We start from the raw sequence: 12,140 nt of genomic DNA on the forward strand, positions 1-12,140 counted from the left end.
GCAACTCCGAATTGCATGAAAATTTGGACCCTCCACTTCAAAGTTTAAATTGTGCCGTTGGTTGCTTTTACTTGGGGGGTGAGTCACCCCTTCTCGGGGGTGAAAAAACATACGTTCAAGATAAGACCGGAAATGGATAAATTGACTGATTTTGGGCAACTTTTGTTCTATAGAGTTTTTTACGTGTCAATACGTGTCGAGTTATTTGCCATTGAAAATGTTGATTTTTCGACAAAAAAACTACGTTTTCAGACGGTTTTTCGCAAATAACTCAAAAAAAGTAAATATTTTATCGAAAAAAAATATCCTTAGCAAAAGTGTAGCTTATAAAAAACCCAAAAAATGATGTATCAGTAAAGTCTATCAATCAAATAAAAACAAAGTTGTAGCTCATGAAAAATACGTTCTTATTCGTCTAATTCCAAATCGAATATTTCAAGGTGAAATCACCGAAAAATTAAGCACTTTTCGGGAAAAACCCATTTAAACTTTTTTAAAGTGTTTATAAAAAGCTTTGTTTTAATTGTTAACAAAAGTTTTAGCATTAAAAATAAGCGAGTTACGCTCAAAATAAAGTTAGCCCTCTTTTTTTTTGTAAAAAATCATGAAAATCTCGCCGTGTTTACCTCCCCAAATGAAATTAATCGCTACCGCTTTACAAACAATTCACTTACCTATCTATTCTTTATATGATCTGTCAGTCTCACCGGTTTAAAGTGTTTATTTTTGAAAGGGTTATAATTGAGAAAGCTTGAATGGGTCACTAATCACGAGTGTATGCAAATTTTGAACAGCCATATCTTAACCAATTTTTGTCTTACGGAGAAACAAAATGAAACTAGCATATTTATAATAGCAAAACCTACATTTTTTTACTCTTTAAGATTTTTCTTATCACTAATACTTTTTAAGTTATTTTGCAAAAATGAAATTTTTCAAAAATTTTTAGAAATTTTTTTTTACTATAAAACCAACTGTTTTCTAAAATAAGCACTTTACACCAATCAAACTTACAGATCATATAAACAATACACATACAGTTAAAATAGATGGTAAAGCCAAACGATTAATTTCATTTAGGGTGCTAAATAGAGGGAGGTTTTCACGATTTTTTTACCAAAAAAAAGGGGCCAACTTTTTTTTTCAGTGTAACTCGTTTATTTTTGATGCTGTAAATTTTGTAAAAAAACAAATAATAAGTTTTTTTTCGATACTTTAAAAATGTTAATAAGGTTTTCCCGAAAACCGCTTCTTTCTTCGGTGATTTCGAGTTGAATTATTCGATTTGGAATTAGACGAATAAGAACGTATTTTTCATGAGCTAAAACTTTGCTTCTACTCAATTTGTAGACTTTACTGGTACACCATTTTTTTCGTTTTTTTTTATAGGCTACACTTTTGCTAAAAATATTTTTTTCGATAAAATATTTACTTTTTGAGTTATTTGGGAAAAACGGTCTGAAAACGTAGTTTTCTTGTCGAAAAATTAACATTTTAAATCGCGAATAACTCGAAAAGTATTGTAACAAAATAAGTATTGACCTACCCTCGTATACCAGCTCCCGTCTCCGCACAGACAGAACACTATCGATGTTTCGAGATACGCCGATGCAGCGCCGATGACGTCCAAGCGGTCGAGTCACATGGACATAGCTGGAGATATATAGATATTTCTGGAATATCTGTATCGCATATATAAATAGGACATATTTGTAAATAGAGTTAGTCTTAAGCTAAAGTTTGTAAAGTAAACTTGTATAAATATAAATAAAGTCGTATATAAATTACGAACCGCTGGTTTTATTGTAATTAGAAGTAATTACACTAGTCACGCTACAGTTGGTGTCGGTGTTCGGTTAACTTAGTGCGATATAAATAAGTGAATTACAGAGAGACTTTAAAAGACTTTTGAACTTTATTCGTCGGGAATAACCGGAGTGCGTTAATTGTTCGGTATTCGGAAAGACTTTAAAATACTTTTGGACTTTATTCGTCGGGAATAGTTAAAGTGCGTTGATTGTTCGGTATTCGGAAAGACTGTTAAAAGACATTTTGGAAAGTACGTGTGTGCCGACCAAAGATGTTGCTACAAGAACTTACAGTAAAACAGCTCCGTGAACAGCTCGAGGAACGGGATCTGGACAGCAGTGGGCTCAAGATAGTCCTACAAGCACGACTCGAGGATGTCCTCACGAAGAAGGGAGAAGACCCAAAGACGTTCCACTTCCAGTCAGCAGAACAAGTAATCTTATCGAAATTAAAAACTGTTTCTGAAACGATCGATGAAACTTCTAGAAGAAGCGACGAGAAACTTGAAGAAGTTAGTAGAAGAAGCGACGAGAAACTTGAAGAAGTTAGTAGACAGAACAACGAGAAATTTGAAAGTGTTTCTCAAAAGATCGATGAAACTTCTAGAAGAAGCGACGAGAAACTTGAAGAAGTTAGTAGACAGAACAACGAGAAATTTGAAAGTGTTTCTCAAAAGATCGATGAAACTTCTAGAAAAAGCGACGAGAAATTTGAAAGTGTTTCTCAAGTAATTAAAGACGTTTGTAGACAGAATGACGAGAAATTTGAAGAAGTTTCTAGAACATTCGATAAGATGCAGAAAAGTGTAGAGACCGTAGAAGAAAAGATCAAACAACTAGAGAGCATGATAACCGATACAAAAGTACAACCATCAGTTAATGCAGCAGCGTTAGATCCGGTAGTGAAAGATGAACTACCGAGAGACGAAACGTCGCATAATATGAGATTCAAATTACCACCATTCGATGGAAAGTCCTCTTGGTCCATATATCTTAGACAATTTGAAGCTATTGCGACCGCCAATCATTGGACCGAACAGGAAAAGGCTGTTTCCTTGACTGCTGCTTTGCGAGGTGATGCTGCAGATATATTAAGATCAATTCCTAAGGGTCAAGAAAATTGTTACCAGACCTTGTTCACTCGTCTAGAAAAACGCTATGGAGATGCCCATCTACAACAAGTATACAAAGCACAACTGCGAAGTAGAAGTCAACGAGCAAGTGAGAATCTGCAAGAATTTGAAGCAGATGTGGCTCGTGTGGTGCGGTTGGCTTATCCAGAGGTGCCAGACAGCGTTTTAGAAGAAATTGCAGTAGATACCTTCGTCAATGGGCTGAAAGATAATGAACTACAGAAAGCTTTACGACTAGCAAGACCGAAAGTTTTAGATGAAGCACTTGCTATTGCATTGGAACACGAAACGGCTAGTCAAACTTCACGAGGCCATAGAGTAAGAACCATTGAAGAAAGTGACGAACACAACGATGAACGTCTGGAGGAAATGATACGGAGAGTATTAAGTAATCAGATGCCAAAGAGACGCGAGCCTAGATGTTGAAATTGTGGAGACGTAGGCCACATTCGTCGTAATTGTAAGAAGATCGTACAGCCGTCGGAAAACTAGAGCGGGTCGACACCAAGGGGCAACTGCCGACCTCGAGAACTAGAGCCCCCATAGTAACTGTCAACCTTACGTCCTCCGGTGGAATCCACAACTTATACATCGAAGGTCGTATCAGTAATAGATGTAGATCATTTTTGGTGGATACAGGTGCAACGAGAACTATCGCACGTCCAGATGTAGTACGAGACCATAATAAATTATCACCTGCAACAGTAAAGCTTAGAACAGCGACTGGTGAGCTAATTAATACATATGGCGAGGCTAATATGTCAGTATCCATTGGCCAGACCACAGTTGAACATCAAGTATTAATTGCCGAGATCTCCGACGAATTCATATTGGGGATGGACCATGGACGTATAAATAAAGATGGACCGGTTTATTTACATCTTTGCTTGAAGTCAGGAGATTGTCACAGTCATAGGCACAAATCCTTAATTTGACGTTGTCATATCATTTTGTTTTCAAGTAAATATTCAAAATAATTTTCAATTTTTAGAATAATTTACTTTTAATTTATAAATCAAAATATATTACTTAGTGACTAGAAACCATTTCTAAATATACTTATTTCGCAACCAAGGAATTAAAATAAAAACATTAATTTTTTAATTATTAAATGAAACTATATTCTGATAATTTTAACTATTTGTGAAACTTGGCACCATTGGTAATATCAACCAATCATCGCGCTTTCAAGAATAAGGAACATGGAGTCGTCTTTGTTTACGTTTGTGTTGATAATTTCAGAATTTCCTTATTTGTGACATTTAAGTGAATTTGTCAGCGTATTTTGACTTTGAATTGAACAATCGTAATCGTTAAGTGTCCTAATCATGGTGCGTAACTGTGTTGTATGCAGAAAAACTGCATATTTACATCCAGAACTGACATTTCATTCCTAAGTATATTATCAAGTATTGTCATTGGTATTGGTATTGTATTATAAACAACATCCATTGGCGTAGCACAGGGATATGATATTACTTAATCCTTGAATTGAAATAAAATAAATAAAACTTAATTTTGTGAAATAAAGTAGATTTTGTAGTAATTATAAATACATTTATTCATTTATTTATTTATTCTAATCTACAATATAGTTTCTTATTCCACTGAAATGTTACATTTAGGGTTGCATTTCTTAGGAGTCAATTTTATTTTTTTAATGTGTAGGGGGTTCAGTAGAAGCTTAGTTCAAGTTTTTGGGGTCGCCACCCTTGTCCCCCGGCCGCCATATTGGAAAAGGGGATGCAAAGGGCTTTCGCGCTGTATCTTCTAAACTACCAATGCTACAGAAAATTTAATTACATATAAAATGTAGCAAATTAAATTTTCTACAATTTCATATCTATTACTTTTTATCGTCAAGTGACCAACAAAAAAGTTATAAACAAAAATAAGAGATTAGTTTGTAAGAAGTTTCCTTTTGGAGGTTATAACTTTTTTTTGCGTTCATTTCACAATAAAATAACATCATAGTGATTTTGTAGAGGATTTTTAAATGAACAATTTTCACTATAAAGTTGTTTCATTTTATTTATTATCTAGGTTTTACAGCGCTCCAAACTTGACCAGATTCTCGAATTCTCATTGGAATGCAATAAAAACAATACTTTTCTATCTATATATTTAGGCGAGCGGCATCAACCGTTATGTCGACCACTAAAATCAAATTTAAGGTGAATGACCAATTTTGGTCTATTTTTATGTTTTCGAGGTCGCTTTATCTAGAGTTGGTGGAACATGTTCAAAAATGAAATTTTATACAAAAATGCCAAAAATCAATTTTGATGATTTTTCAAATTTACCTCGCTGTAAATATTTCCTTTTGAAAATTTTACTGTGTCATCTTTGAAGTATGTAGATAACAATGAAATTTGTCCAAAATGTTTAAGCAGATTAAAAAAGCAGTTGTTAATTTTTAAACATTTTGTCATCATATTTCGTTAGTTTCATGTTTACTTAAAAAAGTTGAGTGACAAACTTTTTAGTTTTTAATTTCAACGAACACAACAATAAAATATAATTCAAGAAGAAGTATTTTGGAAAATTTTAAGTCAAAATATACAATAGGAAAAAAGTTATGTTACTTTATAGACAAGCGGCACACTCCAAAAAACGCTTATATCTCGAGACCCTGACCACGGTGTGGTGAATGGCTAATTTTGATCATACTTTATGATTTTGATATCAAAAATCGTTTTTTGCTCTTCTTAATAATTTTGCATTTTGCGGTTGCGTCATTCTTCTTCTAAACCGGCGAATTTGTCCTCAAATAACTTCTTGGGCCTTTTCTATATATGATTAGGGTTATAAGTTTTATAGTGGTAGAAAGTCAAAAACAGATTAACAATAGCATAGGAATGTTAAAATCATAATAAATTGTATGAATAAAAAATATATATAGATAGAAAAGTAAGCCTAACTTTTGTTTTTATTGTATCCCTATGATCATTCGAGAATCTGGTCAAGGTTGGAGCGCTGTAAAACCTATATAAATAAATAGAATTAAACAACTATATAGTGGAAATTGTTCGCTGAAAAACCCTCTACAAAATTGCTATAATGTTATTTTATTTTAAAATGAACTGAAAAAAAGTTATAACCTCCAAAAGGAAACTTGTTAAAAATTTTTTACATATTTTTGTTTATATCTTTTTTGTTGGTCACTTGACGATAAAAAGTAATAGAAAAAAAATTACAGAAAATTTAATTTGCTACATTTTATGTTAAATTAGATTTTCCGTAGGGTTGGTAGTTTACGAGATATAGCGCGAAACCCCTTTGCACCCCATTTGCAAGATGGCGGCCGGGGGACAAGGGTGACGACTCCAAAAACTTGAATTTAAGCTTCTACTGATCCCCCCTACACATTAAAGAAATAAAATTGACTCCTCTAACAAATGCAAGGTAGGGCTTAAAAATGTAACATTTTAATGGACTATCTATAAATATATCGATTCGACGAAATATAATATGCAGGTTCCCAGTAAAGAATCAACAGCTGGATATGTGGTTATCTATATTCAGCTTAGGCCGCACTTGCATTGGATCCGATTTTCTCCGATCAGATCAGATCCGACGTCGGCCGACGTCGGAATAGAAAATAAACCCATAGTATTAAATGGGGGTGCCTACATTAGATCCGTTTTTCTCCGATCCGGTCAGATCAGATCAGATCCGACGTCGGAATAAAAAATAAACCCATAGTATTAAATTGGAGTACCTACATTGGATCCGTTTTTCTCCGATCCGATCAGATCCGATATCGACCGACGTCGGGAGTAGCTTCTCCTATTCTCATCGAGAAGTGTTTGGTTTCATTCCGATTGGTTGCAAGTTGAGTTGCAATTTTAGTTGCAAGTTGGTTGCAAGTTGGTTGCAAGTTGGTTGCAAGTTGGTTGCAAATTGGTTGCAAATTGGTTGCAAGTTGGTTGCAAACTGGTTGCAAACTGGTTGCAAACTGGTTGCAAACTGGTTTCAAACTGGTTGCAAGTTGGGGGTTGCAAGCTAACATGTTTAAATATATTCAATTCATCATCTCCTTAACACATCTTCATCGGAACTCATTGTCGGTGGTCGGTGGTCGGAAAATTACTGAACCAATGTAGGCACCCTCGCCGGAAAACCGGTATGATCGGATCTGATCTGATCGGAGAAACACGGATCCAATAGGGCTTTTCATCGATTGTCATTTGTTTCGAGCTTCTGTCATGTGTCACATAATATTAATATATCTACGTCATACGTTATTGGTATCTGGAATGATACAAACCAAAGACGTATGGCGTAGATATATTAATATTATGTGACACATGACAGAAGCTCCAAACAAATGACAGTCGATGAAAAGCCCTATGTAGGCACCGCCTGTCGGATCGGATCGGATCTGATCTGATCGGATAAAATCGGATCCAATGTAGGTGTGCACTTAAATAAAGAATAAATAACCAAAACTATCAAAACTATACCAAGACCAATAATCATCATTTATTCAAATAAAAAAGTTGTTTCAAATACCTTTCAATTATTGTAAGGTACGCCACTGACAAAGAGGGAAGTGTCACAGTCTATCGCCTCGTCTCTTTCTCCGCGTCTATAAACTGTTCGGCTTCAAATTTAAGCGAGAAGAGAGTAGAGCATGCCTAGTCCATCTTTATTTATACGTCCATGGGATGGACGTACTAAGGAAAGTGGGGGCAATATTGGATGTTCAAAATGGAGTTCTCAAGATCAATGGTGAAGAGTTGCCCTTTCACGACGACAAAGAAGATGTCATCCGCTTACTTACTACATGCGACGTAACCATACCCGGTAATAGTGAGAAAATTCTGATGACCATGCTTGATGGACACTGCCGAGAGGGAAGTTTAAGGATGGTCGAAGATGTGGATAATGTCGAGTTCCTAACGGCGAAAACTTTGGTAAAAGTTCGAGATGTGATCCCTGTAAGAGTTATGAATTTAAGGGAAACTGCTATCAAGTTAAGTAGAGGAGCTTTGATCGGGCAGTGTGTTCCCGTGGCTTCAATTTGCTCTGTGAATACCAATGAGAAATCATCGAAGGCGAAGTATCCAAAGGAGCTTGTTGAGATGATCATTGAAAGATGCCAAGATCTTGATCATGAACGAACGGAAAAAGTGACATCTATGCTGATAAAGTATCAAGATGTTTTTGCTATTGACACGAAGGATAAGGGAAAAACAAGCATAGTAACGCATAAAATAAATACCGGAGACGCTCAGCCAATCAGACAACGGCCTAGACGACTTCCATTTGCGAAAAGAGATGAAGCCGAAGAGATTATCAAGGATATGGACAAACAAGGGGTAATTGAACCATCGAACAGTCCATGGACATCACCAGTAGTTCTGGTAAAGAAGAAAGATGGTTCAACGCGTTTTTGTATCGACTACCGCCAGCTCAATGCGGTAACAAAAAAAGATAGTTATCCTTTGCCCAGAATAGACGATACATTGGATACTCTCTCCGGTTCTCGTTGGTTTTCCACACTCGATTTAAAAAGTGGATATTGGCAAGTAGACATGGAGCCAGCCGATCGGGAGAAAACCGCATTTTCGATAGGATCAGGGCTTTGGCAGTTTACGGCTATGCCGTTTGGTTTATGTAATGCCCCTGCCACATTTGAAAGATTAATGGAGGCAGTTTTAAGAGGTCTAACATGGAAAACATGCCTGGTTTACTTGGATGATGTAATTGTGGTTGGAAGGTCCTTTGATGAACATGCCAAGAATCTAATAGAAGTCTTTCAACGATTGAGGGCAGCGAACTTGAAGTTAAGTCCAAAGAAATGTCACATGTTTCGACGAGAAGTTAAGTATTTGGGACATATTGTATCGAGTAATGGTGTAACAGCTGATCCTGAAAAGATTGAAGCAATTAAAGATTGGCCAGTACCAAAAGATAAACATGAAATTAGAAGTTTCCTTGGCCTATGTACATATTACCGACGATTTGTCAAAGGATTTGCCAATATCTCCAAGCCCCTAACAAAGTTGACGGAGGAGGGCAAAGAATATACATGGAGTGAGGAGTGTCAAAAAGCTTTCGAACAACTACAAAGGGCTCTGATCAGTGCACCGATATTAAGCTACCCGGGACAGGCAGGAAAATTTGTTTTGGATACCGATGCTAGCAACAGTGCCATAGGAGCTGTTCTCTCACAAATCCAGGATGGACAGGAAAAAGTCATCGCTTATTTCAGCAAAGTCCTGTCGAAACCAGAAAGAAACTATTGCGTTACCAGAAGAGAACTGCTGGGTGTAGTGAAGGCTTGCGAACATTTCCATAAATACTTGTACGGCAGAAAGTTCCTTCTTCGAACAGATCACGCTGCTCTAAAATGGCTCATACAATTCCGTAATCCAGAGGGCCAGATGGCAAGATGGTTAGAACGACTTCAAGAATATGATTATGAGATAGAACACAGGGCCGGAAGAGTTCATTCAAATGCTGATGCCCTTTCGAGACGACCATGCAGTGCAAATTGTAATCACTGTGCCAAATTAGAGGAACGATTTTGCCCCGTGAGACGAACCACCGTCGTTAATGAGCAATGGCAGCCACAACAGTTACAAGAAGCCCAAGAAGACGATCCATGTATAAAAAGAGTATTGGATTGGATGCGTCGAGGTGAGAGACCTAGTTGGCAAAACATTAGTGCATGTAGTCCGGAAGTCAAGGCCTACTGGAGCCAATGGAATTGCCTGATACTAAAAGATGATCTTCTGTACAGAACCTTTGAGAACGATGATGGTACAGAATCTAAGCTTCAGTTGATTGTACCTAAAAGTAAAGTGTCAGAAGTATTGCGTCAGTTGCATGACGGTACATCAGGTGGACACTTTGGTATTACGAAGACTCTGCAAAAGGTTCGAGAACGGTTCTATTGGGTGAACTGTAAAGATGATGTAAAAAGATGGTGCCAGAAATGTGAACTGTGTGCATCCGGTAATGGTCCAGTTGGTAAAAAGAGAGCACCCATGAGACAGTACAATGTTGGAAGTCCTATGGAAAGAGTAGCAATCGACATTGCAGGTCCATTTCCAGAAACCGATGCTGGAAATAAATACATTCTGGTAGCCATGGACTATTTTACGAAATGGACCGAGGCCTATGCATTACCGAATCAAGAAGCTGCTACCGTTGCAGAGGTACTTGTTAAAGAATTCTTCAGCCGATTTGGTGTTCCCTTGGAGATCCACTCCGACCAAGGGCGAAACTTTGAGTCAGCTCTTTTCCAAAACGTTTGTAAATTGATTGGTGCCAATAAGACCAGAACAACACCCCTGCATCCTCAATCAGATGGAATGGTCGAGAGGATGAACCGAACGATGGGTAAACACTTGTCCAAAGTTGTATCTGACCATCAGCGAGATTGGGACCAACACATTCATTTATTCCTGATGGCCTACCGCTCGGCCGTAAATGAAACTACAGGTCAAACACCAACCTGCCTGATGTTGGGTCGTGAAGTTCGGTTGCCCTGCGACCTAGAGTTTGGCTGCGGACCTTCCGAGGAACATGTTGCAGGCGAAGACTACGTTGACCGCCTGAAATTACGAATGAACAACATTCATGAACTTGCCCGACAACACATCCAGATAGCCAGTGACAGAATGAAAGATCAATATGATTCTCGATGCAAGAATGAAAGCTTCGAAGTAGGTGATCTTGTCTGGCTTTATAATCCGCAACGTCGTCGAGGCTTATGTCCTAAACTGCAAAGACAATGGGAAGGTCCATATGAAGTTAAGAAGAAAATAAATGACGTAATATATAGAATTAAGAAGTTGCCAAACGGTAAACCAAAAGTTATTCACATAAATCGTCTTGCACCATATGCTGGCTCAAATGAAACAGAAGAAGCACGAGTCCTCCAACAGGAGATGAAAGATGTCGCACAGCCAAGTTTTAATCAATTTATGTCAAATTACGCAGCGAGAAAGAGTGCTAGATTCGGCGTGACCACAGAAGTTCAGCAAGATCTGTTTGGTGTTCCAGAAAACGTCTCTCTAGCCCACTGTGTTGCCCAAGACCTCGAGATGACTAAAGGAATCTCGTCCGTATTCAATAGAAAGTTCGGCCGCCTGGACGAGTTAAGGAATCAACAACCTAAAATTGGAAGAGTATTGCGATTGGAAGATGGTCCTCGATCTTTGCTGTATATAGTGACCAGGAAGTCTTATACGGACACGCCAAGCTACGAGAACATATGGCGTGCTCTAACTAATTTGAAGAAAATGGTCTGTAATTATGACATCAAAGATTTGGCTTTACCAAAAATTGGCCATGCAGTAGAAAATCTGGATTGGAAGATTGTGAGAAGCATGCTGGAAGTGATCTTCAGAGAAACTGGCGTACGGATTACTGTGTGTTGCATGAACCCAAAGATGTCATACCCTTCAAAGACAGTAGACTGTTACTTCTTTTCTAGGGGTGTATGCAGAGCTGGAGAATCCTGTAGATTCCGCCATCCTGGGCCATCTAGAGTTGCTGATCGGGACGCTCAGATCTTAAGAGGGGAGCAGTGTAACAAAATAATTATTGACCTACCCTCGTATACCAGCTCCCGTCTCCGCACAGACAGAACACTATCGATGTTTCGAGATACGCCGATGCAGCGCCGATGACACTGCAAGCGGTCGAGTCACATGGACATAGCTGGAGATATATAGATATTTCTGGAATATCTGTATCGCATATATAAATAGGACATATTTGTAAATAGAGTTAGTCTTAAGCTAAAGTTTGTAAAGTAAACTTGTATAAATAAAAAATAAAGTCGTATATAAATTACGAACCGCTGGTTTTATTGTAATTAGAAGTAATTACACTAGTCACGCTACAGTATTGACTTACGTAAAAAACTTTATAGAACAAAAGGTGCTTAAAATAAGTCAATTTATCCATTTCCGGCCTTATTTTAAACACGCGTTTTTCACCCCCCGAGAAGGGGTAAATGTCACTCCCAAGTAAAAGCAACCAACGGCACAAATTCAACTTTGAAGTGGAGGGTAAGTAGAACCTAAATCCAAATTTTCATGCAATTCGGAGTTGCCCCTGGAAATTACACTCCAAAACGGTCATTTATTGGCCTAGAATGGAAATGCAAATTATTTATAAAGCAGAAAGATTGACAGAAGCATGGATTAGAAAAACAATGAAGACGGTTAGGAGACGT

General features: G+C 37.5%; 1 protein-coding gene across 3 annotated transcripts in view; it reads right to left on the bottom strand.

Annotated features, from left to right (window-relative positions):
* LOC126879789 (kinesin-like protein Klp98A) overlaps window positions 1–12,140 on the bottom strand; it is a 193,770-nt gene that overhangs the window by 59,520 nt on the left and 122,110 nt on the right. The gene's annotated exons all lie outside the window — the stretch shown is intronic.

The sequence above is a fragment of the Diabrotica virgifera genome, chromosome 2 (genome assembly GCF_917563875.1).
Source record: "Diabrotica virgifera virgifera chromosome 2, PGI_DIABVI_V3a".
NCBI classification, from domain to species: Eukaryota; Metazoa; Arthropoda; class Insecta; order Coleoptera; family Chrysomelidae; genus Diabrotica; species Diabrotica virgifera.